The sequence below is a fragment of the Schistocerca americana genome, chromosome 1, assembly GCF_021461395.2.
Source record: "Schistocerca americana isolate TAMUIC-IGC-003095 chromosome 1, iqSchAmer2.1, whole genome shotgun sequence".
Taxonomy (NCBI): Eukaryota; Metazoa; Arthropoda; class Insecta; order Orthoptera; family Acrididae; genus Schistocerca; species Schistocerca americana.
In genome coordinates, this window is record NC_060119.1 from 472,428,899 (window position 1) to 472,455,449 (window position 26,551).

The 26,551-nt window shown below is 44.1% G+C and overlaps 1 protein-coding gene across 3 annotated transcripts in view; it reads left to right on the forward strand.

Moving 5' to 3' along the window:
- Positions 1-26,551, forward strand: part of LOC124603631 (kinase D-interacting substrate of 220 kDa B) — a 388,427-nt gene that overhangs the window by 175,733 nt on the left and 186,143 nt on the right. Inside the window, exon 1 of one of the 3 annotated variants that reach the window (XM_047136416.1) lies at positions 10,111-10,180. The exons of the other annotated variants lie outside the window; for them this stretch is intronic. The gene's annotated coding sequence lies outside the window, so the exon portion shown is untranslated. Of the gene's footprint in view, positions 1-10,110; positions 10,181-26,551 lie in introns of those variants that run through there. 3 annotated transcript variants of the gene reach the window in all.

Here is a 26,551-nt window from a genome sequence, read left to right on the forward strand (position 1 = left end):
CATGATACTTCGTAAACGCTTTGCACGCTCACTCAATATTAAGTTACGGGACAGCTAGAAATTTCTTAGAACAGTTACATTTTCAGTATCGTAAATCATAATACCGGACTGAGGTTTGAACCCTCTCCTCCACAGTAGCCTTACAAGGTAAAACCTTGCCAGCAGTGCGTGGCGGAGAGTGCCTAGTACCGATATTATCGATTTTGTTTCCTACTCCATTTGCGTACTAAGCGGTTGTCGGGGTAATGACTGTCTATAGGCCTCTATCCTCGCGTCTTTGGCACCATAATGGTCGCACAGTCTTCAGATATACCTGTAGGGTTCCGCGAGGGTCCGATTTCTTTCTTCCAAGAATTCCGTTTTAAGTTCGCCTGGCGTATGTTCACTCTTCCGTATGGACTGTACTGACCTGTTAACGATCGCAGCATTACGTCTCCGATCTCACGCGATGCCTATTCTCATGGCAACTTCATACACCCAAAAACTGAGAAAGTACTCCAGAATTGATCGATTGAAGTCTTATATGAGATTTACGTAACAGATGCATTGCATCTTCCCAGAACTCTACCAACGAATCTGTCTCCCCATTCGCCATTCCTAATGCTGATTTAACACACGGTACTACCCATAAATACTTACACGATTCCACGTGCCAAACTACCGTTGCTCACAGTCGTGTTCCAACTTCCAGAGTGAAATGATTTTTTCCCCGAAATGCAGAGCACCGTAATATTTCGCTGTCCGTAGATCAGCCATCTGCCACGTAGCAGTGCGGCCAGTCTCTCTCTGCCAGCCTGCCGACGAGAGTTACACTGTAAAAAAAAATAAAAATAAGCCGGCCGAAGTGGCCGTGCGGTTAAAGGCGCTGCAGTCTGGAACTGCAAGATAGCTACGGTCGCAGGTTCGATTCCTGCCTCGGGCATGGATGTTTGTGATGTCCTTAGGTTAGTTAGGTTTAACTAGTTCTAAGTTCTAGGGGACTAATGACCTCAGCAGTTGAGTCCCTTAGTGCTCAGAGCCATTTGAACCATTTGTAAAAAATATACGTTCTCCATTTAAGAAATTCAGAACCAATAGCTACTAGGACTGAACGAAAGACGCAGCTGCTTTATTTTCGTTAATGGTATGAATAAGTATACACGTTGTCCGTAACTTTTATCTCTATGCTTCTACTTCCAGATGTTCAGTCGACAGAAAATAGGAGATTCAAACGCCCCCCCCCCCCCCCCCCCAAAAAAAAAAGTAACAGGGTTGACGGCTTTCCACCTTCGGCGGCCGGAGTGGCCGAGCGGTCCTAGGCGCTACAATCTGGAACCGCGCGCCCGCTACGGTCGCAGGTTCGAATCCTGCCTCGGGCATGGCTGTATGTGATGTCCTTAGGTTAGTTAGGTTTAAGTAGTTCTAAGTTCTAGAGAACTGATGACCTCAGATGTTAAGTCCCATAGTGCTCAGAGCCATTTGAACATTTTTTTTTCACCTTCAACAACATTTCAGTGTCTGAACATCAACAGTGTCATAACTTCCTTAGGCTCTTCGTGAAAACTAATGTTAATTATGTAACATCGCACACCATATTGAAGATTGTTTACATTTTATAAAGAAATTGCACCTACGGTTGTAAGAAACACGTAGTAGCGATTGACCCCTGCAGGTCGTCGTTACTGACAAATTTTTCGAGAAGTAAGTGACAATAAGCGCCACAGAGAAATCCTAGGACCGACTGACGACGAGGGCATGGTAAGTGCTGTCAACCGATTTGCCAGGAACTTAACTCAGTGGAATAGGGGTCACAAAGCAGAGCGAACACGTATCCGGGTTTACCCGTAGGTACTCGACCATTTCTGAAGAAATGGCTGTCAAAGTTTTCGAGGTACTTAATGTGCCTTTTACAGTGCGGGATTCTCAGACGAAATTGAGGCTCAGTGGTTAGCGTTGCGGTGTCTTAATTTTGCTCCCGGTGTTCGAACCCGATTATTGTTTTTATTTATTTAATTTTGTTTTTTTTTCCTTTACAAGTAAGTCCATAAACGTCACTACACGAATGTTTCTTATTAAATTAGATGATACAAGAGCGTTAAATTAATTGTAAAATGACAATTGGGTTTCACAGTCTCACACGTTTATTGTATAATATTTGTGTGACTGAAAAGAATTTCAGATAACGTTTCCTTTCTTTTTTTAAAAAGGTGTCACGCAAATAGTAGACGATTAAGGACAACGTTATATCAATATACACTGGAAACCATTCGTGTAGTAATCTTCTACAGACATGGATATATAAATGAGAAAAAAGATAAAGATCATAATCGGGTTTTGAATACAGATCGCAAAATTAAGAAGCCGTAACGCTGACCACTGTGCCACCAGTACATCTGAGAACATCGCGCGGTAAAAGGCACATACAGTAACTGGAAAATGTCTCGAAAACTTTGACCGTAGTTTTATTAGAAACGGTCGAGTATCAACGGTTAAGTAAAGACAAGTGTTCGGTTATTTTCACCCTTCTTCCAGTGAGCAAGGTTTTTGGAAATCGGTTTATGGCCCTTGCCATGTTCTCCTCGTGAGAATCGAAGCGTAGACTTTGTATCATCCGAGGCAACGAAATAAAGTAAGGGCACATTATTGGGAACAAAACTGTACTTCTAATCTGACGCCTACGCAACATTCTTGAGACATACGGAATAAATGACAAGGTAAGCTACTGAACTACCGAATGAACTTTTTTAAAACCAAGTCAGTCGAAGGTTACAGAATGTTAACAATTCTATATTGTAAATGGTTATGGAAACCAACATTGTAGCAAATTAATGTTACATTACTGTTATGAGCAGAGTATGTTTTTCTGTAACTGGTAAGTTGAATTTGGGTCTTTGAGATAATTCACAAAAAGGAGGAAATAAACAGTGAGCTAATGAAAACATGAAACCCCTGCGAGTCTGCCAGGAAACAGACACCAAGATCCTGCCAGAACTCGGTCCTGGTACGTCTGCTGCAGCTGCAGTTGTATGCGGTTCCCAATAATTTTCGGAGACTGACAATTTATGTGCGTCGGCGACGCATGTTCTGTTCATTTTCTAGACGCTTGCATAGGGCAACAAGCCATGTGTTAATTTACCTGCTAACTGTACAGTGTGTGCAGCGTAATGAATATATGCGCTAGCATACATTCCTGCTGTAATATACTGCACTTTCCTGAGATAATTGAGACGAATTGTGGTTTGCGTGAGATATAACACAGGTCTACTCTGTTATCCTGTAGCAGAAGGGTCATATCTCGCACTTTCAAGTATAGAGTTGCAGTGTATCTGTACGGCGTGTTCAAATTGTAGGTCGACGAACATACAGTGCTTATTTTTAACACGTAGTATCAGAAGAGAACAAGTCAGACTGTAATATGTGAGCTTCGAATGAATGACTTCTGCGGAACCAGTGAATCTCGTCGCTCGATTACTGCGTCGTAGACTGTCTGCTTCAACCTTCTGTTAATATGAAATGATGAGCCTAGATAAGTTTTTTTCACTTTTTTTTTTGCCTAAGCCTCATTTCCGATGTTTCACTCGTACTACACCGTTAGCTACCGAAAGAAAGATTTTCTCGTGGCATTTTTTAAAAGTACGCCGTAGTTTCCCCTATTGCCTAATTTAAAATGAATATGTTTGCTTCGGTAAAGAAGCCGTATTATTTCATGATATCGAAAGAGGAGATCTTTATTACAGGGTGCTGATACTTAACCATGGGTGCTGTTCAGGTATGCAAAGTAATGCTTCGACGTATTTGCATAGTTCTGTGTTCTATTCTGCCTCTGCCCCCCTGCCGTCTTGCAGCGATATCTTATCTAAGTCACTTCCTTTGTTTTACGCCTTCTTCTTTACTGCGTCGTAAAGCGCTGCCTGTTTCTAGCAAAGCCGGTGCATTCTCCAGCGTCGTGCTCTTCCAGAGATACTCGCGGATCGAAACCCGGACTGAATAGTCGGGACACAAGTGGACTTTTGAAGACTCTTTCAAAAGTCTGAGGGAAGACGCAGTTGAGGGAGTTGCCGCGTCGCGGCGCCAGTGAAGCCAGATGGCGCCACTGCGCAGGCCATTGCGACACCAGGGAAACAAGTTATCTAAACCTCTTATTCTTTTCTGTTTGTTATTAGAGAATATCGATGATTGACGACCTTACTATTCCGATATCATTGGAAGGCTTCGGAAATCTTGTGAGGTCTAATATAAAATATAGAATTAACATATCTTCGGTAAGGTAATTATAGTGACTTCTATGTACAACAGCCAGAGTGCATTTCCGTTACTTATTTTCTCCATATAATACAACTTATTAGATACGCTATAATCATTGGACGCTATTCGATCCTGGTTTTTCTTCAGACACAGCACTGGGAGAAAAAAAGGAGGAATTAGAAAATCTAGCGAACACAGTAGTCTATTTTGTTGCCTTGAAGCGTAAGAGGAAATGGTTAGCACTGCTTATATTTTTAACGACTACAACACAGGTAAACATAAAACGTTTTGATAAAAAAAATTTGTGACATTTGTAAAACGTAATTTGAGACGATCAGCTCCTTTGATTCATCATTCTGTGGTGTGGAGTATAGTGCATAAATTAACGAATGCAGTTCAGAGAACGAAAGCTAGATTTTAATATTTCGTTGAATACTTTGTCATTAGAAACAAAACACAGGTATTGATTAAAAGAACGGGGAAAGAACTAAGCCACCGTAAAGGACGCGGAGGTAGCTTTATCGAATTTTCTTGGCGAAAGAAATGTTCAGTGACATTATTTGGGGAATGGGGGAAGAGGTGGACACATGAAGTTCCTGATCGCCATCATTTTCCGGCGGTGTCTCGCTGAGTGGAAATATGTGGAGCTGTTGGTGGTAGACCAGATGGCTGAAGACGTTAAGCAGATGCGCCTCCCAAGGTGCTTTGTAAGTCTATGGCGGCAACTAGTATCAGCCTCATCCATCGTTTCACCTGATTTTCATAACAAGACACCGTACGTCTTAGGACACTCACAAGTGATGCCCTTACTTCAGTAAACATCACTGTCACCCCGGAAACAGGCCTTGAACTAATGGTTAGGTAGACCATTAGTCACAAATTGTGAGTTTTTTTTCATTTTCTTTATGTGCACTATGGAATTCGATAAACGAAGATATATCTTCAGGTGCTCATCACAATTATCACGTCAGTATGTCTGAAGAAAAAACTGCAACCAGTCACAATTTTTGAATGAATGATTTATTTCGAGGTTTTCTCGTACAAATTCCACGTTTTATCTGATAACATAACAGAATGTTCATTACTTTGTTAATTACATAAAAGCTTTCACTTTATAGACAAATCTTTTACGTTTTACTTTCTCTAGAAAAGGTTTTACTTTATTCATTACAGCAAAGGGGTCAGCATGACCGCGTATGCTGATTGTGAGCTAAAAACGAGACGGCGGATGCGCGTGATTACATCTGACGCCACTCCAGTTACTGATTTGATTGGCTGTACCGTAGATAAGATGGAACAGTAACGGATTGCTCCTATACCTATGATGAATATTATTGCAGGTTCCTGTCTTTGTTCTACGTGTTGGTGGAAATCCATTTAACTTTTATAAATGGTGGCATCGCTAACTAGCCGAAAAACAAGAATCTGTACAATAGTATTCATCTTAACTGTAGAAGTAGTCTGTTATGGCGCCATGTTGTTGTTTGGTACAGCCAATGAAATCTCTAGCTGATGTTAACTCAGTAGTAAACACATGTGTCCGCCACCTCTTTAGTATAGCTCATATTCAGTTTGCCAAATATCAGTGAAACGGACGCCAATGCAGTGATATATAAAACAAAATCTTTTAAGACATTGTATGTAACGTAAAAGCTTCTATAAACAAGAAAGTCATGAATATTCTATTACTTCACAGGACAAACATCATTTGTTCGATAAATTCTCGCTGTCATCTGATGACCGGCCTAGGCCCGAATCTGATTACGGTGAGATAAGTCATTCATTCAAAAAGGGTGACTGGTCGCAGTCTTTTCTTCCAGAGATATTTACGAAAACAGGCGCGGTGTTCTCGAACTATTCCGTGTAAATTATCTCGTCGTTGTTAATATTTAGCATTTCTCGCAACTCTATAAGTTCTGCCTTTGGCCAGGCCTGAGTTTCTGCGAAGAATGAAGCGACGAGGGGAAATTGGAGCGAGGCTTTGGCGGGACGGTCGGTGGTGAGTGAGCTGGCGGCTGTGTACCCTTTGTGGCCGTTGCCGGAGCTGGCGCGCCCGTCCTTGGCGAAAGCACAGCCAGCAAAACGACGACGCGGGGCAAGTCACGCCGGGACTCGAACGAGGCTCCAGGGCGCGCGCCGCGCTGCGCCGTGGGAACACCGCCTCCCACAAGGACGGGGGTCCAGCCTCTAACTAGGGCTCGTTTGTATGGCCCCTCCGAGATCGGCTACACTCCGATTTAAGGTAGTTGGCGTCTGACAGTACTGTCCCCGGGCCTCTCAAACGCTAGCAAAAGCGGATTTGTAAACAGATATCTGGTCGGTCATTCCAAATCATTCTGGAAATGCGTATTTCCTCTTCCACAATCTGTTTTCGCTTTCATGAACGAGGTACGTTCATTAAGTAATGCAACACATTGCTACAAAATCGTGCCCACATGATTCTATTCGACTGGTGGAAGTCGGAGCCAACGTCTTGCTGCATCAGTAACCTCCCCATTGTCAACGTACTGCTTCCCGCGGAGTGCATCCTTCACTGGACCAAGCAGATGGAAGTCGGAAGGTGCGAGGTCCGGACATTAGGGTGGATGAGGAAGTACATGAACTTTTATGAGCTGGATGAGGAAGTACATGAACCTTTATGAGCTCCCCTCGGTTCCGCAGACTTACGAGGCCTTGCGTTTCATGGAGGAGGAGAAGTTCGTTTGCATATTTGTGGCGAAGAACACACTGAAGTTGTTTCTTTAATTTCCCGACGGTCTGTTGGCACGCAGGAGATCGGATAGCATGCGCGATGACAGATGCCTCGCCCAACGACTCACCGTGCTTTTGTCCACTGCCAGGTGACGGGAATGCAGATGTCAAAAACTTGAGCTAACAGAAAGTACAAAATGGGTTTAATGTGAGATATAGAAACATACATAACCAGAGGAAAGATAGATAGCGCCAATAGGAAAATAAGAGAGACCTTTGGAGAAAGAGAAGCAGAAGTACGAATATTAAGGGCTCAGATGGAAAACCAGTACTAAGCAAAGAAGGGAAAGCTCGAAAGTGGAAGGAGGAGACAGAGACGTTGTACGTGGGAAATGAACTTGAAGGCAATATTACGGAAATGGAAGAGAACGAATATGAGACGGGAGATATGATATTGGGAGAATAATTTGATAGAGCGCGGAAATGCCTAAGTCGATATAAAGTTCCTGGACTTGACGACATTCCGTAAGAGCTGCTAATACCCATTGGAGAACCAGCCATCACAAAGCTGCTCCACATTGTGTGTAAGATACATGAGACAAGTGAAATCTATCTGGCTTCATTCTGAATAGAAATGATATCCCATCAATGGTACAGTTGCATTTAGTTGCAATTCGAGGACAGCAACTTTCCCGGTTACGTCCAAGCCCTTTAATTTGGTTACGGAAGACTCCATGCTAGTTTTTTTCTCTCCTTTTGGCGTGCAGAGGACACTGTATTTCTGCATTCGCTAATGAGGACGGTGCGAGGGAAGGACGCTGCATTCGTGACGCCTTAGTTCGCGGCTCTGTAGAACGAGATGACAGAAGCGTCTTTCAGAAACACGGAATAAGTGCAGCGAGAGGAGCAGTAAAAGAAAGTAAATTCTGTCATTCTGCAGACTGGCGACCTTCTCGGAGCGCAGCGAAAGGGCCATCCGCTGCTTCCAGCTAGCGATAGCACTGCGCGAAAACCATTGGTGGAAGTACGTTTTGCGCATGCGCCTCCGAAGACAGTGCGGCGACGAGTCAACTCGGAAAACACCAACCGAAGTGTCGCAGCTGCCACACAATCGAAATGATTTCTGTAATACGCCATCCGTCAAAAAAGTTCGAAACAGTTTTCATTCCTGACGTATGAACGACGTCAGCGCGTTAACGACGGTGCCAGCTTGAACTAATGACTATAAACAACAGGTGTGCATTCGATTTATCATTTTAGTTGAAAAATGTAAAGTAGCGAGTAAAATATTTCTACACGGTAATTCCGACTTCCTAATATCGTTTCCAGCGACCTCAAAATACTTCATACCCGAAGTTTTGCTCGAATCCGCAAAGTTTATAATTCTTGATTCGCCAAATTTTATCCGCCAGTGTGAATTTGTAATCCCGACATCAGATTCCCAAAGAATCTAAAAAGAACACGGTTTTGTAGGATATTATAGTGGCTTTTCTATTACGTCAGGCTTTTGAAGCGAGTTGGCTCATTGTGCTGTGGATTAACGTCGAGGGTCGGTGTGCCGACTAACCTGGATGTTTCAGTTGGTTTCCCTTATTCGACCGGTTGAATATCGATCTGGTATCGAAGTCCAGCCTCAGTTACACACTGAGGCTTTTTGCGGATGATGCTGTGGTATATCGAGAAGTTGTAACAATGGAAAATTGTACTGAAATGCAGGAGGATCTGCAGCGAATGGACGCATGGTGCAGGGAATGGCAGTTGAATCTCAATGTAGACAAGTGTAATGTGCTGCGAATATATAGAAAGAAAGATCCCTTGTCATTTAGCTACACTATAGCAGGTCAGCAACTGGAAGCAGTTAATTCCATAAATTATCTGGGAGTACACATTAGGAGTGATTTAAAATGGAATGATCATATAAAGTTGAACGACGGTAAAGCAGATGCCAGACTGAGATTCACTGGAAGAATCCTAAGGAAATGCAGTCCGAAAACAAAGTAAGTAGGTTACAGTACGCTTGTTCGCCCACTGCTTGAATACTGCTCAGCAGTGTGGGATCCGTACCAGATAGGGTTGATAGAAGAGAGAGAGAGAAGATCCAACGGAGAGCAGCACACTTCGTTACAGGACCGTTTAGTAATCACGTAAGCGTTGCGGAGATGATAAACTCCAGTGAAAGACTCTGCAAGAGAGACGCTCAGTAGCTCGGTACGGGCTTTTGTTGAAGTTTCGAGAACATACCTTCACCGAGGAGTCAAGCAGTATATTGCTCCCTCCTACGTATATCTCGCGAAGAGACCAAGAGGATAAAATCAGAGAGATTAGAGCGCACACGGAGGCATACCGACAATCCTTCTTTCCACGAACAATACCAGACTGGAATAGAAGGGAGTACCGATAGAGGTACTCAAGGTACTCTCCGCCACACACCGTGAGGTGGCTTGTGAGTATGGATGTAGATGTAGATGTAGACCCGGCCGCCCCCAAACATGCCAAATCCATTTATAACCATGTCGCTGAGGAAGAAAGACACAAGGAAAATATGAGCATTATTATTAAAATCATAGTCGATCTGACACTTTGAAACTGCGTTTATGATCACTTTATAATTTTTGCCGGAGGGAGGGTGGAAGTGGGGAGAGGCGAGATGTAGACAAGCTACAACGGAAGTAGATTACACCCTCCATTCCTTTCCAGCACTGACGACGACGGTAAAACATGTTCTGAAAGTCACATATGATCATCGCTGTCCAACTGAGGATTCGCAAACGCTCACCCTTCAGGTCCTCAGATGATTGAGAGACGAAGGCTAGATTAAGGGTAGAGTGCAAAACTTCTTGGCCTGAACTAAATTCGATTACGCGCTTTACCGCTAGACCATTGGGCCAGATAATGCGAACAATAGCGAAACGGCTACGTAGTAACTTCACGTTGTAATTTGCTTTTGGTAAAGAAACCTAAAATACACGTAGTATTCATATTTCGCCACGAATGCAGAAGCGAAATTAAATGTGGTGCGAGTAGCGAGTTAGTACGGACAGAAGAGATTGCGAGACTGCGCGATGCGACAGGACGGCTGGCGACGCATTGAGGCGCAAAGAGCGCCGGCGCCGCCGGGCGGCCAGCGTGCATGCGCGCCGCGCCTCAGCGTGCTGCCCCTCTCGGACGAGTCGCCTACTAAACCAGAAGCCTTCCAGACAGCGGCCGGAGCGGACCTGCGGCGCGCTGCGCTACATGGAGCTCGTCCCACACACCACCATCACCGGCAAGTTATTGCGCATGCGCACACACATTACGATACTTAGTTAGCTATCGATGTTCCGAACCTGTTTCTGAGCGAGCGTTGGCAGCAGTGGTCAGCCACTGAGTGATTTTTTTTTTTAGCTGTCGCGTCAGCTCTTTGAGGTCAGCGTCAGCAGCGCGGCGGCGATGTCTGGCGGCTGGCTACTTCTTTTGTGTTGGCGTCCGGCCTGGCTCGCTGCGCGCGGTAATTAAAAGTTTCCGGGTGAAAGAGGGGCGCCGGGCGGCAGAGGTCGCTTATGCCGCGGCCGTGCTCACGTTGGCGCGCGCGTGCGCCCATGAATATTCACCCTCCCGCCTCCCCCCCCTATCGCCAGCCGGACAAAGCGCGGCCCCCGTCGAGCGGGCCGCCGGTGCACAATCGATACGCGTCCGCCGCACGCACTTGTTGCAGGCACACAGGCGCTCACGCACTCAACGCAGCGCGGCGCGGCCCACTTGTTCGCAGGCGCCGTTGTCTGCCTGAACAGGAAGGCTGTGTGCTCTGAGGAGCGTCTGCGCGTGCCTTGCGCACTGGCTAAAATCCCGTGCTTTATCTGATGCGAAAATATCACTACCACTGTATACTTCATTCCTGATCTTACAGGCAGTCGCTTACAAATCGCAGTTTCTGTTTCAGATCTTTACGCGTGTAAATTTCACACACGAGCGCACATATTATAGGAATGTACACTGAGGTGACGCAAGTCGTGGGATACCTCCTAATATCGTGTCGCGCTTACTTTTACCTGGTCTAGTGCAGTAACTTGACGTGGCACAGACTCAAAAAGTCGTCGAAAGTTACCAGCAAAAAGTACTGAGCCTTGCTGCCTCTATAGCCGTCCATAATTGCGGAGCTGCTGCTAGTGCAGGATTTTGTGCACGAACTGACCTCTCGATTATGCCCCATAAATGTCGGGCGATCTGGGTGGCCAAATCATTCTCTCGAATTGTCTCTCAGTGTTCTTCAAACCAATCGCGATCATTTGTTGCCCGCTGACATGGTGCATTGTCATCCATAAAAATTTCATCGTTGATTGGGAACATGAATTCCACGAAGGCTGCAAATGGCCTCTACGTAGCCGAACATAACAGTTTCCAGTCAGTGGATTGGTTGGTTGGTTTGGGGAAGGAGACCAGACTGCGTGGTCATCGGTCTCATCGGATTAGGGAAGGATGGGGAAGGAAGTCGGCCGTGCCCTGTCAGAGGAACCATCCCGGCATTTGCCTGGAGTGATTTAGGGAAATCACGGAAAACCTAAATCAGGATGGCTGAACGCGGGATTGAACCGAATGCGAGTCCAGTCAGTGGACCCGAGGACCCAGTACACTCCATGCAAATACAGACCACACCGTTATGGAGCCACAGTGCCTTACTGACAACTTGTGTCCATGACTTCGTGCGGTCCGCGCCATTCTCGAACCCTACCTTCAGCTCTTAACCGGTCGATATCGGAACTGTGTGAACAGGCCACGGTTTTTCAGTCGTCTACGGTCCAACCGATATGGTCCCGCTCAGGAGAGGCACTGCAGACCATTTCGTGCTTTTAGTAAAGGCACTCGCGTCGGCCGTCTGCTGCCATAGTCCATTAACGCCAAATTTTGCCGCACTCTGCTACCGAATATTGACTTCCCTAACGATTTCGGAAATGGAATGGCCCATGCGTCTAGGTCTTCCTACCATTCCGCGTTCCAAGTCTGTTAATTACCGTCTTGCGGCCGAAGTCACGTCGAAAACCGTTTGCCGTAAATCACATAACAGCAAATGACAGTTCCGCCAATGCACCACCCTTTTATACATTTTGGACGCGATTCTGCCGCCTTCTGTATATGTGCATATCACTATTCTATGACTTGTCATCTAAGTGTGTTACCTTCCGTCTACTCGTGTATGGCTGGAGATATGTAGTGTAGAAGCGTCAGTTTAAGAGTATTATTCCATTCGCAGTTGGTCAGTCGCGAATAAACCCAAATTTCCCTTTAATTTTACCGTTATGGTCATTGCAATGGATGAAACAGGGAGAAAGTAGTATAATTTTGACACGTCGTACAATACCCGATTTCTAAAATTTAAGTAATACTTTCCAAGACGAGCGACGGTTTTCATTTCAGCATCCTCCACTAGAGTTTTTTCCATTTCTTCGAAGCTGGCTTAACAAACGCTCAGCGAATGGAACAGCTCTTCTTCGAATCTGCCCTATCGGTTTCGTTGATCCAGTTTAGTAAAAGTTGCAGATTGGCAAAAAATTCAAATGACAGAATCCAAATGGTTCAAATGGCTCTGAGCACTATGGGACTCAACTGCTGAGGTCATTAGTCCCCTAGAACTTAGAACTAGTTAAACCTAACTAACCTAAGGACATCACACACATCCATGCCCGAGGCAGGATTCGAACCTGCGACCGTAGCGGTCTCGCAGTTCCAGACTGCAGCGCCAGAACCGCGCGGCCACTTCGGCCGGCTGACAGAATCCGTACAGGCCACTTGCTAGGATGGATTTCATTTCTTTAGGACATTCTAGTCAATCTCGTGATTGACACTGGCATCTGCTATAACTTGACTTGTGTGTTCGTTCTTCCTTAATTCACTATGGATAACTACTATGTTTTCGACAGTTGTGACTGTTTGTAGTGATATATCGCCGATGAGAGATTCTGTCTTGTTACGCGTTGCACTCGATGCTTCCGCTACAAGATACCGTGGTGTGAAATTTTCGTTGCTCAAACCTGGGTCTTCTGCGAAGCTGCAGCTGGGAGTCACGTTGCACGTCACGGACATGTGATGGCCTTTGAGAAAACTTAGGTGTTTTATGTGTTTGAGCAGACCTAATACGGGAGTTTACATATATTACAGATAATAGCGCTACGACACTGCAAATAGTGAATTGTTGTGTTGATCTTCTGAACTCCCCGTCTGCTCAGTAGTGGTAGACGGATCATGTGTTTCAGGGTGTTTTGCAGAGTTGCCCGCTTTTCTTTGAATATACTTAGACCTACTGTCAGGTGTAGAACACGTCATGATGGTCGTTCTGTAGAATAATCTCTCATTTCTCGGGCAGCGTTTCAGAGTCCTCAACTAGAATTCCCCGGAGATTTACTGTACAAGGAGCGAGAGTTAGACTAAGTAGTGTTTGTGATACTCGGGCTATGTTTGTCTGCTATTCGATGAGTGAATTCGGATTGTGAGATTAAACCTTGTCGGTCTGAGATCGCCAACTGTTCTGCTGAAGTTGTATTTGTTACCTGGCACAGCACTTATCCAACACTACTTCGTGACGGTACTGCTTACCATAAGCTTTCGTGTGTAAGGAACGAATTTCATCTTTTTGTATTAGTGAGACGATTCCTTCAATGTATTTGTATCCTTCGTTAAGGATAGAAGCTGAAGTGATGAATTAAGATTTGTGTCAGGACTGGAACTTGACTGCACAACCCTGGCATTGTGGTTAACACAGTTGCACAGAAAATCCTAGTCCAGTGCCCTCCCTTACACTGACTTCAATTCGCACCGCAGCCCATCTTGATTTTGCCCTTCATTAATCGTCAATATTGCCGAGGCTCGCCGATATTGGAATAGCACCCCAGCTTCGTACGTAATGGGGAAATCCCGCTTGTATCTCAGACGTAGATGATTCGTCGATCTGATGCAATTACATTTTCCTGGAGCTTCTATCCTTACCTAAGACAGAGTCGAGACTCAGTATGTCTCCAGGAAAATGTAATTGTATCTCTTTGTTTCCCTTTACAGGCAAAACTTTCTTTTAAGATCAGACTTTCTTGACGATTCATTGCATTTCAGGTGCTCTGCGTTGGAAGTCGGCTTACGGTTTCGTGAAATTACACTTCCAATCAACCAGGAGCAGTAGACAGCCTTGTGGTTCAGGCACCACGGAAGTGTGTCCTTAAGTTTCTTTACTGTTGAAACATTATAGAGGAGATAAAACCGAGCGGTTTATTTTTACGACGTGGATGTCATATTCAGGTGAGAATCCGGTCCCAAATGTGTCTGAATAATTACCGTACTTTTCTATGCAGTCAGTGGATCTTCCTCCTCCCCGTCCCCCTCCTTTCATGTCAGTTCGCAAAAGATCTTCACGTTTCGAGCAGGTTGCTTTGCAACACTAATCTATTAAGGCTGGTTTACACCAAATAGTAATTTAGTGAGTGTCGAGTGATTTAGTAACTAAAAGCGTGTGAACTACATTGTTTAGTAAAGTTGGTAAGTAATTCGGTTTAGTCGGCCTAAGATAAACAGTATTGGTTGAAGTAGCTTCCCCACCGCAGCTCACCTACCACTGTTACGCCATTGGACATGTATGTACGCCGTCTGTTTAGAAACGTGAATTATTGTTTGTCTTCGTTCCGGTCTCTCTAGGCTCGTTGGAGTGACGATACAACTGTTAAGTTTATTTCTCTTTACGTAGAACACGAGTGCTTGTGCAACGTGATACTGTACTTTAATAAAGTAGCCGACGCAGCCGCGTTCATAGAGCTGGAAAAGAAGATAGGAATACCGCGTTTCCAGAAGAAGGACATTAAACATAAAATTAAAAGCATCATGTCAGTATTTGTTTTTAAATTCTGAGCGTTTTACTACAGCGAGCAGATAGGATGTCTTCTTAGATGAATAAAGTAAGCTGAATTTTACCGTGCGCGTTTTCTAATACAAAACTGAAGCAACTATCCGACATTCTCGATTCTTTTAGGTCTCCAGTGAATTGTCAAGTCGCATCATCGTAATAGTTCAGTTAAAAATTGTATGTAAAGCGTCGCCAGAATTAAAGGTGGTAATTTGTTTTTCCTTTCAGCTACACAAAGCTCAGCGTTTCTTTACACTGTCATCACAAGTCTCTATTGTTTCTCCACATTCACAGTGCATATTCTAGTTCAGTAGTCTGTACTAATCACATTGACACTACTGTATCTATTGTGTTCTCAGTATATTTCTTAGTTCTTTCGTAGCCGTTAAGAGCTGTTAAAATATTGGCGACATCGGTACACGACGAATCATTACGGAGAATGACCTAATTTTTTTTATACGAAGGAATCAGAAATTCGATACACCGGGTTTAGAACACGCATAATAGCGATTTGAAGTAGAAATAATTTCACCATCAATCCGAAAGCTGTTTTGAATATTATGCTTTACTTTAAATGACCGTGTCGGAATGGCACGAATTTTCCTGGCACCATATTGAGAAGCGATCACCTAGGCAGTTATTGTGTGACCTACAGTTCGATGTTGAATCCTTAGAGCGGTTCTCCTCGATATTCCCACCACCACTTACAACACTGCCTGAGTTCAAAACACGATCACTACCATACCAACCGAGATTTGTACCAAGCGTCTTTGGTTTTGTAGTCCGACGCTTACTCGTGCCCACAATTCATCCACTGTTAGAATATACAATAACGGCCATCTGACATTTAGGATTAGGCTTCCAGAGTTTTCCGGTTCCAAGTTGTAAACAACATTATGATATATGTTGCAGCACTGACTTATCATTTAGCTCTTCTCATCAATCGTTGTTTGCGGTGTAATCTAAGAGAATGCTTCTTTTGACTTTGCTTACAAATCTTATTTTGGCTATATTAATGTTTGTCTCATTAGTTTTGTATGTGGTATAAGATACAGCAGAATCATAGCGTTCAAACCGCTGTATTGTTATAAACTTTAAGTCGTGTTTCTTTCGATGGTGTGCCTTTAAAGTTCTTACTTTCTCATTCGGAAATGTGGTGGAACGCCTTCCTTTTCGGACGTGAAGCAGGTAAGACTGCAGGCGCACGCACTGTGTTTCGTGTGTGGTGATAAAGCGACAGATGGGGTAACAACGGTGAGAGAACATGCAGACTGATCACCTGCCAACATGCTCTTTACTTCAAGAATGCCCTGAGAGAAACAGCGGTCCAGTCATTGTGTGTCGCCTGGTGTTTATGCGCAGTTTCCCGTCAGGCCTGTCTGCTCGTCGCCTTAACGGCGTCCGAATGGTTGTAAGACTTCCTGCGGCGCTCGTTAACGGGAGGTCCACCCATGCTGCGAAGCGGCAATCTGTAAATAACACGCAGACGATTCCTGCTGTGTGGAACACCAACGGTCGTCTGCGAAATTTGACCGCGTTGTGGGTGGTTGTAAATTAAGCCCTTAACGGGTCTCCGTCACACGCGAAACGGTCTTGCCAAGCATACGAAGTGCATGTTACTACAGTCTTGGGGGAAGCTGTCTGAGCAGCAGTGAAGTTAACTGCACTGTTGTTGAAGACCTCTTTGTTAGTGTTTAGTCTTCTTTGTGCTTCTCTCTATGCTATGCAGTCTGCCGCAACATGTTTTACAAATACCCTATCAAGATGTGTCAGTAGAAGACGTATGCTGTAATTATTGTGTTCCGATACTGTTTTTCTTCTGTCATTCTGGTTGAAGTAATGTTTTTATTTCATATTGGTACTACGATGGGCGCAGTGATTTCTTTTCTGGACGTATTTTGTCTTGTCAGTTTGTTTCAGTCTTCCACTCGCGTGAAGTTTAGTACGGAAATTCAGTTAGTATATTCCAGGACTTGGGTTTTCTCGTCGCAATAATTATATCTTTCACCCCGACCATACAATGGCCGGCAGGTACTGTTATCGTTTTCTTCTAATGTGCCAGAGAAATGCCGCTGCACACGTGGAGAATAGTTGAGTTCTGCTGCAGTTAACTGTGCTAGTAGTGTCCCGTTGAGATTATTGCTGATTTAGACAAGGCCACTGGGATAATCACTCCAGCACACCTCTCATCTACGTAAATCTAGGCATCTAATCCAAAAATTACTAGTCTGTTCTTGACAGAGAGTACTTCGTTCTCTGTCGTATTAGAATGCTGGGAGAAAACATCTCTGTCTCTTCCCTTCATTGACCTCTTTTATGTCATTGCCTTGATCAGTACAAAACACACACAACGGAAGTAATGGAACTGTTGCACAATCTACCCCAAACGTAAAGTGATTACTGCTGTTTCCTGAGCACTTCTGTTAAAGTTTCGCTTGGCTAACGGATCTGTTACGGTTCTGTTGGAGCGTGTTTAAGTTCCACCGACGTCTTCTTTCATCCCGACTTGATTATGGTCCCAAAACATTTGCGCCGTAGTCTGTTGAAGATCACACTATACCTTGTAGGCAGTATAACAGGTGGAGGTTCCCAGAAGTCTCACAACAAATCTCAGTCGTCCCTTTTAAATATTTCACATCTTCGTTGCACTGCGACACGAAAATGGCTATTGAAACCAAAGGAATTTATGAAAACGGTTGATAAGACAAGCTTCAACGTACGTTACGGAATGCTGGCCTACGCGCAACCAAGTTTGCCCGAGGTTACAGAGGCAAGGATGCTACGCTGGTCTGGAGGAATGAACCTAAACGAGAGTAAGAAATGACAACATACGAGGCTTGTTTAAAGTAGCAAAGAGAATCAAGAACCGAAAAGAGACTCTTGACGCCCATCGAGTACATGGATTAGGACCCTAAACAACAATTGTTGGATATAGGCCCCTAAAGAACAAATTGAAGACGATGGGACAGCACCCTGAAATGACGAAAGTACATTCAGAATGGCGCAACAAGGCCAGGAGGACCGAACGCAAGACACATGAGAAATAAGGTATGGAAGATCTTCGTTGCACTTAAGTGTTATCCCTAAGCAATGTATCTGACTCCAGGAATAATAAATGATGTACTGCTACACTGTTTAGTTCTTTCTTTGGTTTGTGCTTGAAAATGATCGTTGCACTTGAGTTCATAGATAACAGAACGCAGCCTGTCATTCTCAATGGAGAGAAGTCTTCCGAAGTAAGAGCGATTTCAGGTGTGCCGCAGGGGAGGGTCGTAGGACCGTTGCTATTCACAATATATATAAATGTCCTTGTGGATAACATCGGAACTTCACTGAGGCTTTTTGCGGATGATGCTGTACTATAGCGAGAGGTTGTAACAATGGAAAATTGTACAGAAATGCAGGAGGATCTGCAACGAATTGACTCATGGTGCAGGGAATGGCAATTGAATCTCAATGTAGACAAGAGTAATGTGCTGTGAATACATAGAAAGATAGATCCCTTATCATTTAGCTACAAAATAGCAGGTCAGCAACTGGAAGCAGTTAATGCAATAAATTATCTGGGAGTACGCATTAGAAGTGATTTAAAATGGAATGATCATATAAAGTTGATCGTCGGTAAAGCAGATGCCAGACTGAGTGAGATTCATTGGAAGAATCCTAAGGAAATGCAATCCGAAAACAAAGGAAGTAGGTTACAGTACGCTTGTTCGCCCACTGCTTGATTACAGCTCAGCAATGTGAGATCCGGACCAGAAAGGGTTGATAGAAGAGATAGAGAAGATCCAACTGAGAGCAGCGCACTTCGTTACAGGATCATTTAGTAATCGCGAAAGCGTTACGGAGATGATAGATAAACTCTAGTGGAAGACTCTGCAGGAGAGACGCTCAGTAGCTCGGTACGGGCTTTTGTTAAAGTTTCGAGAACATACCTTCACCGAAGAGTCAAGCAGTATATTGCTACCTCCTACGTATATGTCGCGAAGACACCATGAGGACAAAATCAGAGAGATTAGAGCCCACACAAAGGCATACCGACAATCCTCCTTTCCACGAACAATACGAGACTGGAATAGAAGGGAGAACCAATAGAGGTACTCAAAGTACCCTCCGCCACACACCGTGAGGTGGCTTGCGGAGTATGGATGTAGATGTAGAATCCAGAAAAATTCTAACAGTGCCATTGCGGTTGAAATCTACCGTGCCCAAAAAGTTCTTGAACCTGGTCCCAATGTGCAGTTTGCCTCTGTGGTGTAGTATGGATGACTAGAGGTCGCACTGCCCACAGCCCCTCTCCCGACTGGTAATCTGCAGGGAAAGTGAGATTTTCTTCTGGCCGAGAAGGTCCGGCAGAAGGGATTGCAGTCAGATGGAGCGAGGTACCTGCTGCGACACACACACACACACACACACACACAAATGGGCCGGCGAGAACAGTAGAGCAGCCATCTGGAACTCCGGGCACGTGCGCGTATTCAAGGGAAGCCGCCAGGTGGCGTATCTGCCGCATGATGTAGTGGGCAGCGGGACACGGTAGTAGTCGCATCCCACACACACTTCTTCCGGCCTCGGTCCAGTAATAAATGTGCTTATCACTCTACAGAGATCAGAAACTAGATTCAAAATTTAATCGCGGAACGACCTGTGCTGTTTGCCCGCAGTTTTCAAATGACAGCATCTCACGTCATTTCGTTAGTGATTTGTGTGCTTTTGACGATGCCGTTGATGAAGGTTAAGTGTTACTTGGGTCATGTCATTTAATAAATTAAGATACCACTGAGCTCCTCATCTGCCAGGCTAAAAAACGCGAAGAGAGCGCGTGTGAAAACAAATGCGTGTCAACGGGGGTACCGCTCACCATATCCGGGTGTTCTACTCAGTGTCCCACCTTATCTTAAGATAGATTTACCTTGCTTGGCGAGCAAATTCGTAATACGGAAAAACGTCTTTTATAGTTTACGTAACAATTCATGTTGTCCCAGGCGGACGAAGTGGCCGAGCGGTTCTAGGCGCTACAGTCTGGAACCGCGCTGCTGCTACGGTCGCAGGTTCGAATCCTGCCTCGGGCATGGATATTTGTGATGTCCTTAGGTTAGCTAGGTTTAAGTAGTTCGTAGTTCTAGGGGACTGATGACCACAGCAGTTAGGTCCCATAGTGCTCAGAGCCATTTGAACCATTTTTTTTTTTCATGTTGTCCCAGAAGTGTACCGACAAACTTGGAGGGGTTGTAAAGGAACAAATCGAGGGTAGGAACCCGTGTGAAGAATCGTCATCCAACGACGCTGCAGACCGTCGAAGTTACAGGCCTGCCACCAGGCCACTCCTTCGGCAGCAAACGTTGACTTTGTAGGCGCAACGTCTCGACCAAAGCAACAGAGCATCGCATTCGTAGGAGAAAAGGCATGTCTACGCAGCAGCTAGCTCCATCTTCTCCACTGGCAATCGTGGCAATCAGTCGCGATCACTGAATGCCAAACGACATTACGAGGCGTCCCTTCTACGATCCGTCGGCTTACAAATCCACATTTGCTGGCGAGGGGTGGCCAAGCAGCAGTTGCCGACGCCTATAATTTCAGTACTGTCGTTGAATGACGTTTGAGGACACACATTCCTCTCCTCGATTTGTTTCGCAGCACACCCCGTACAACCTCGCGAAGTGTGTCGCAACATTTCTGGAACACCATTTACATTTTATTTACAGCTGATCAGAAGATTTAGTTATAATGTCTGCAGCACCAATCTTAGCACATGCTAACATCGTCATGCAATATGTAATCTTATATTGTTTCAGTAAAGTATTTTCTCTTCATGTGAGAACAACGGCGTTCGGATAGATATATGTTTACGTATATTTTTTAAATTATTTTGCGTTTTCCATTTTAAATCAGGAAAATATAACATTGTGCTGCGTGTGAAGGTTTGCTTATGAACAAAACTGCTCTTAGGTAAATTTATTTTTCGGTGGGAAAACTTTAACTGGTTGCTGAGTTTTCGTTTTGTTATAAATAATCTACTTACGTGTCGTCTCGACCCAAGTTCTCAGTGATTTGCGCTTAAAATAAAACGACAAACGTGATTTTCAACGCTCGCTGAGTCGATTACTCCGTTTTGGTCATTTTACAGAAATAACATTTAATAATGAATGTTGACGTAATCGTGAAGTAACTACCGTTAGTTCGATCAGGGTAGCCAGGAAGGACAGTTGTGGGATCGCCGATGTCGTCGATGTGAAGTAAAGGCAAGACACACGAGCGATGGGATCTGGAAATGAGACTACTACTCACTCTTTAGGTCGAGAGATGTTTAAAGGGAAGCTGTAGAAAATGAAATATGATGAAACTGAACACTCGTCACCAATTACGTCAGTGCAAAGTAGTTTGCTTGTTCTTAAACTTCCTAAAATGAACGTATGATTGAGATGAGTTACGTTACGTGTCGGCGTTAATGGCAGGCGAATGCTAATAACTGGAGTTCGACGTCGCCACAGTGAACTTTACCTAAGGAGACGTTAAAGACATTGTATTTTTCTTCGCAGCTTGATCTTGGTTCACTGGACGGACACTTTTAATGACAATGTTGAGCGTGTTCGCCTTTAATGCATCGAAGTGCGAAACCCAGCTGTCGAAAGATGTGGGTATAAAACCAGATGGTCCCTGAGAACAATCACATGGCCATTTTTGCGATAACTTGACTGCCAAAGCTGCCTTCCAGAAGCAAAGTAAAACTAGCGGTAAATCTACTATACGCAAGTGATGGGAATTGAAGCTCTGTAGCAGCTGCAGACAGAGAATTTCCAAGGCTCACCCGTGGTTTATGACACTGTTACATATTTCGACACGTCGGAACGGGTTTTACCCTTCGGCTGTTTCTCCTTTAACTGAGCTTATAAACAAACACAGGCTTTCGAAAGGCAGCCACGCTTCCGGCGTCTCCCTTGAACTCAAGGTACATACATTATTCAGCAGTGACCTTTCAGTCGTGCATAACGTCATATATTACCTGGCTGACACACTTAATAATCGACAGACGGCATGATTGACACACATCGTGTAGTAAAAGCATTCAGTAGCATACATAGTCCTTCCGTGACACTGTAGATTCATTGCTGCGTTCCGCGTTTGACACTTTTGAATCTTTATTTCATACATGTTGCGTTGAGTGTGTGACATTATGTTTTCAATCCGTCGGTATCGTTATCTCCTTTCTGCCAAATGCCACAGGCTTTACATTATACAATGTTTCAGGCCTGCTTATTTCTTCCGTAGATGTTTCCACGACAATGAAAATAAGAAAGGATGGTTCAACCGAGAAATAATCACAGACGGAGCTAACGCAAAGATTGCGCGAGAGTGGGGCGCAAATAGGTAATGGCATTTACAAAGACACAAAGGAATTAAAGACATTAGCTGTCAGTGGGCATTGATTTTTGAGAATGGGACAAGTTGAAAGTTTGTGCCGGAACGGGATTCGAGTTAAAGTCTCCTGATTACAAGGCAGATGCTCTAACCACTGCGCCAGCCGAACACAGTTTCACCGCAACCGACGGACTACCCAAGTGTGCCTCCCGCCATATCCAAATTCTCAGCTCATACCGCACACTAATGATATAGTGCCCCTGTTAAATAGTCCCATTACTCGCGGCATCTCGCCGTTTCCCGTAAGACTTTGGAGCTTGGTGTGTATCTGCACTGAAGGGATCATTGGCCGTCTTTACCTTTATCATACGTATTTGGTGTCTGTTCTTTCGGACATACATACATCTGGTGTTTCTTCCGAACGAAAAATAATAGTGCAGGGTGACCTGAATAGCGCGCTTCGGGAATAGCATTATAGCGTCACTTAGTCATCTAGCTACGGAAAATAGCTAGAATAATGAATACGGGGCTGGTCTGTTTTTATTGGTTTGTTGCAGACGCATTCGTTACTTCGTGTGTGCGCAATTGGCCTGCTTTTGAAATGCGACTGCGAAATCATATTCATAATATATTCTTTTTTCCACGTCACAGTATTTTACAAAAGTTGGGCGTAATATATGATGACACTGGTGCTGATCTATAATTATGTTAACGACTTACCGTGCAGATAGTGGTGTTAATTAAATAATTTCAATTTCTATATACTGTGTCCACATCATCCCAAACGCAAACGGGTGCGTTTTTGTCTGTGTCTGCTGTATCCAGACTGTTTACAACACCTCTGCGTTGATTTTATTGTGATGTTGTATTTAATTGGAAAAAATTCAAGTTCTATATGGATACTAAATATGCTTACCAAACATGAAACAGATACATATAGTAGATGATGTATCTGTATATAATGATTGTTCACTCGGGATCACAACTTTTTACTTCGCCTTATACTATTAACGCATTTCGGGTAACGTACCATCAAAATTGTGATAGCAAAAAGCAAATTACAAATGGCTCTGAGCACTATGGGACTCAACTGCTGAGGTCATTAGTCCCCTAGAACTTAGAACTAGTTAAACCTAACTAACCTAAGGACATCACAAACATCCATGCCCGAAGCAGGATTCGAACCTGCGACCGTAGCGGTCTTGCGGTTCCAGACTGCAGCGCCTTTAACCGCACGGCCACTTCGGCCGGCGAGCAAATTACAACTTATCACGAATACGTATATATACATCTTCATCATTACTCTGCAAATCCTACTTAAGCACTTTGCACTTTTCTACTATTTCTCGCCGCGCGGTTAGAGGCGCCATGTCACGGACTGCGCGGCCCCAACCGCCGGAGGTTCGAGTCTTCCCTCGGGCATGGGTGTGTGTGTTGTTCACGTTAGTTTAAGTAGTGTGTAAGTCTAGGGACCGATGACCTCAGCAGTTTGGTCCCTTAGGAATTCACATACATTTGAACATTTTTTACTATTTCTCCACCGTTCCACTCTCTACAGCACTTGGGGAAAATGAGTACCAAAATTTTCCTGTGATGACACTGACTGACTATTCATATTTTATCACTGCAGTCACTTCTCCCAATGTAGAGGGGAGTCAAGATATTTCCTCATTCGGAGGAGGAAGTTGGTGATGGTAATTTCATGAAAATATCTCCCCACACTGAAAAAATGCCTTTGTCTTAATGTTCGCTAAGCCCGCTCGCTGATCATATGCCTTAGACACTACTTCCAATTTCGTGATATTCAAAATGAGGAGCCCTTCCCTATACTTCTTAAAGATCCGCCGCCGATACTATTTAGTAAGTATGCTATACCGCACAACAGGGCTCCAGGAAACGACGGACAAGCGAAGTGTACCCAATCTCGTCTGTAGTAGGTTTGTTACACTCTTAAGAGGTCAGCCAGCAGGTAGTTTTCAGTATGACAACACTATAGAAATTAGGCGTATGGTTGCTCTCCAGCGCTGTCTTCTCAGTAACAAGTTGTTCGCCAACACTTTCGCTCAGGTCGCAAACTAGCGCCTTGACAATGAAGCTTATGCATGGACAAATAGTTCACGGACTTTAAAAAAGTTTTAACGTCTACCCAAAAAAGGTTTCAGATAAGCTTCAGTGCCACGTCTTTTTAAGATATTTTTTCACCGATCCCCTTTTTGTTCTGTTTCATGAATGGTAGCAGCTCCATTTACGAAAACACGAATAATACGTGAGTCTGGCCTAACAAATAGCTTGTCGATACCTCTTCAGATGAATTACGTTCTTGCTACGCAAATTGCTGCAATCTACTCCGCCTTTTGTGACTCGACGTGGCTGCGAAAATAGACCTTAAAAATATCAGCTTCGCTTCTGCGGCTCCGACGTCTACATGAAAACATATCCGATAAAAAACTCTAGTTTGTTATGTCTGCGTCTCGTTAATTACCGTAGATATCGAGTGGATTATTCTACACGTACTTCGCACATATTGGTGCGTGACAGGAGCATGCTTCAAATAGAGAATTTTACGGCAGAATAGTTGCGAGTCTTTTTGTCTCGCATTATAATGAGAGCGACGACCGTGGACGTTGTAATTTGAACATCATTATACACTCGGCCGACATGCATTACAACGAGCGACAAGAATAGTGTCCAAACAGAGGACCGATGGAGCACAGCCACCCCAACTGCACGCTCGGCCGGTGCTGGTGGTTCACAATTCAATTAACGAGCAGCAAGTACCAGCTGAAAATAGCATCTGTTCTATAGATTTATCGTACGGTTCCAGTATATGCCGTATGTATGTACACGTCATTGCAAGTTCCTTGGATATACGAAACGACTGTCGATTATGTGACACAGGATTTGCCCTTAGGTGGGGTCAACGCAATTAGATTATTTAGAAACGACCTGCGATACTGTTTTCTGCTTGTGCAGCGTAGTCAGTTAATGGAAATAAGAATTGTCTTGAGTTCACTCATAGACTCTTTTTCACTTAGTAATCGTTCTCAAGCATCGAAAGAAATTTTCATCGCCGTTACGTGACCCTCAAGAGTACAGTGAAATAGTTCTTGATCATCAAACTGTACTCAGTTCTTGTTAAACCATCTGCAGTTTCTCATGGAGGAAGGGGATCATTGACGGAAATAGAAAATGTTACAGCATGAAGCAGTAGTCTTATATTTGTCAGACTTCAAAGTGGTTCAAATGGCTCTGAGCACTATGGGACTTAACAGCTGTGGTCATCAGTCCCCTAGAACTTAGAGCTACTTAAACCTAACTAACCTAAGGACATCACACACATCCATGCCCGAGCCAGGATTCGACTGTAGCAGTCGCACGGTTCCGGACTGCGCGCCTAGAACCGCGAGACCACCGCGGCCGACTTTGTCAGACTTCGTGGAGATGCTCACAATATATATAATAATAATATTTTCATTCCACCATTCATCACCATCATTACCAGTATAAACAGAGAGCTCTTCGTTGTGGCAAGGAAGTAAATAAGCTCCAGATGTCATCTTGAGGAATTTCTTGCTATCCCAAGGGTTGCCATGTCCGGCTTTTTGTTAAGCTGTATAGCGACGAAGTAGAGAAGGCCCGTTCCAAGCTAACTTCGTGAGGAATAAATGTAGGAGGAATGAGGAGATTTACGGTTAGATATGTGGACATACGAACTAATGCCATTTCTATGCCTTATGTGTTTCTTCCTAGGCTCGGATTCTGTAATTTAAAATAATCCTGTCAGATGTTTCACGAAAAGGTTTCCTAGATAAAAATGTTATTGATAAAGTGGATTCAAAAGAGAAATATTACTACTTAACTACTTAGTATTGTTGTTTAGTTATGTCTAATCGAAAATATAATTTCGTTGTCCGCCCAGGAAGAGTAGATAAATTTTTTTATATTGTTTAATGAAGTACCTTTAGTTTATTTTGGGATAAGAGTATGTTAGCAAGAAGGCAAAGCGGTTAACAAAACTGGACTGTTAGTTGCTGTCACAACTGACGAATTATTAAACTGTTGACTGATTACTTTTTAGTTTAAGCACGATTAAGCTTGATATCGCAAAAAAATTGATTGTAATTAATTATTAATAAACGAATGAAAATTCGCTACTGATTCTATTACCGTTTAAATTAGGTAGTGCAGTTTTTAAGGCAAAATGCCAGGCTAAATACAACGCCCAGTCCAGATTTTCTGTGTTTTGGACCTGGAACCCTAGCTGTCCCAAAAACACATGCTCCGTCAGGTCATAAATAGTGCTGGGTCGGGGCTGGTATGGGAGTATACGTCTTCCCATCGCAGCCCACACGTTTTCTATTGGTGACGAATCGAATCATCAACCGGACAGGCCATCGAGGATCCGTGCGTTCGTCGATG